The following is a 2698-nucleotide window of genomic DNA, read 5'->3' on the forward strand; positions in this document are numbered from 1 at the left end:
GAGGCATAGGACTTAATCACATGACCCATCTTGGGTTCCAGAGACCCAGTAGCATGCCATCATCATCCTATTTCTAGACATGTAGGCCCTGTTGCAAAAAGGGTATAAAAAACCTAGGACACATCTCCTCTGGGATGTAGTATTCCACCCGCTCTGCCTCCCTCAGCCATCCAATTTGACTTCAACATTTAACTTACATTAAAATTAATAAATCTCTTTTGTTTTTAAGCTAGCTATTGGGAGTCTGCTATTCTTGACAAGGGCAACCTGTCCAAATCCAGGATTTTACCTTAAAGCTCTCTCCCACAAGAGGATGGTATCCTTCCAGGAAGTGCCCACATCAAATTTTAAAACACATAGCTAAAGTTTGCTCTTGCTCCAGACCTAGTTTATTTTCTATGACCAAACAATAAAGATATTCTTTCAGGAAAGAAGGAAAATAAAGAGCTCTGGGATGAGGAATCAAAGACCTGAGCTCTCTAGCTTTAGATTTTCCACTTATTTTCCATGTGTGACATTAGACAAGTCATCTTCCCTTTCTAGGTTTCTATTTTCTCCTACATAAAATGAATGGGTTGGACTGTATGATTTCTATGCTATCACACAGTTATCTCCAGATTGTGTTGGTTTATCTCTCCCTGCCTATGTCTCTTCTCCTCATATTCTGTTTCCTCTCAGTCTTCCTCTGCCCTAATAAATTCCTGACACCTGATAAGCTGAATTCCAATTTTATTGGCCTTGATTCTGATTCTATAAACTCTTGGCCTATACCCAGTAAGGCAAAGGGAAAGAGTAACAGAATTTGAAGTTTGGAAAAACCTAGATTTAAATATTGGACTCTGCTTTTATTTAAACTTGGATAAGTCTCCATCTCAGTAGCTCTATTTCATTCATAAAATGGGTGGTTTTGACTAATGAGCTTTCAGTCTGCATCTAACTCTGAATCTTCTTCCTGATTAATGATTCAGGAAACCTTCTCCATTTTTGTTTTTAGACCATTATATCTCTTTATGATTTGTATTCTTAATCTGGGGCCTATGAACTGTGTTTTTTAAAAATAACTTTAACTATATTTGATAATAACATTTAAATATAATTGATTTTCTTTGTTAAGTCTACATATTTTATTTTATGCATTTGAAAACATTTCTGAGAAGGGGGTCCATAGGCTTCACCAGACCGCCAGAGGAGTCCATGGTCTTATATGGCAGCTGATGACTCTCTGGTCACTTCCTTACTGACTTGAGAGAGAGCATGGGGAACATGTAAGATGTGAGTCAACCCCTCCTTAGAGAACCCTTGGCCATTTGGCTAGAAGATCCTGAAGGGCAGAGGTCTTGTTTGCCCAGGTTACTTACTGTATCTCTCTGTGGATATTTCCTCCTCTCTTACTTAAGGAAATGAAGTTATCAAAATGCCAAAAAATTGGGAATATGCCAGGGAATGGTGGGAGGGAGCAGTAACCACAGTTAATTTTGTCAAGAGGGAAGCATAAATGGAGCTGGAGACTGGGCCAAAACACTCACCCTTGCAGAAACAAAGCTGCCAACAGAAGCATCTCACAGTTGGAGTGCCCAGGCTGCTGGCTCAGTTCAGCCTGCAGCCCTGAAGGCAGTTCCAGACTTGTGTTTTGTTGAACTTGGCTCAAGTGTCTGCAAACACAGGCTTTTTGTTTGCTTCAAGATAATAAAAAGAGAGTTAAAATGTGTGCCAAGTGTCTTATGTTTGCCAAGACACCCTGGAAAGCCTTCTGGAAACTGATGAAGGCTCCATTCAGGCCCCCTCAAGGAGTACCCACCTACCTCTTAGGAAGGATGTTTCTTTGTTTCCCTCTTTCCACCCTCAACTTTTCCTTATCTTTTCTCCTCATTCTTGATCTCCTGTCTTCAGGGAAGAGGTAGTCTCTAAAAGTCTCACAGCTCAATTCAGTTCATAGGAGCAGATTTCAAAGGAACCTTAAAAGTCATTTATTTCAAGTCCTTTACTTTTCAGCTAAGACTACTGAGGCCCAGAAAGGTTATTAAGAAGTCCAAAATTACATAAGTGATTGGGGTGAGTCAGAGAGATATAATGCTTGGCTAAAATACATGAAATTTTTTTTCCTCACCCTCAACCTTTCTGATAGTGTGTGTGGTTTTTAAAAGTAGTGACTGTGCTTTTTTCATTTTTTTTTACCATTTAATGTTGTTGAATGAAGATATGTTCAATGTCCTCCTAGAATACACAAGCAAATAGTCTGCCCTAATATGAGTTATCATTTAATATATGGGTATATGTCAAAAAACAATTGTGCAAAAAAACCCCAACATGTTATGTTATTTGATCTTCACAAAATACATTATGAAAAGAAATTTCTTAAATTTTGTTTCAATTTCAATAAATATGTTTTCTTTGTTTTCATCCTGTCTTTCCTTTGTAGAGCAATGGGAAGATACTAGAATGGAAGTCAGAAGATAGGAGTTTGAATCCTGTTACAATCATTATCTGGGATAAGTTGAATGCCACCTTGACTGTCAGGGATGGCATTCGGAATGTTCCCAGGTGCTGTGAGCCAGGGGCAAATGTTGGTTGACCTCACCCTATAAATACCCCTTAGGAATTACAATTCGAAGACTCAAAACTCAAAGCTGAGACTTGAGCAAACATCTCTTGGAGCAAGAACTGGGACAGGGAGGTGAAGGATGAAGGGTGGTAGAAG

Source organism: Gracilinanus agilis, chromosome 2, assembly GCF_016433145.1.
Source record: "Gracilinanus agilis isolate LMUSP501 chromosome 2, AgileGrace, whole genome shotgun sequence".
Classification (NCBI taxonomy): domain Eukaryota; kingdom Metazoa; phylum Chordata; class Mammalia; order Didelphimorphia; family Didelphidae; genus Gracilinanus; species Gracilinanus agilis.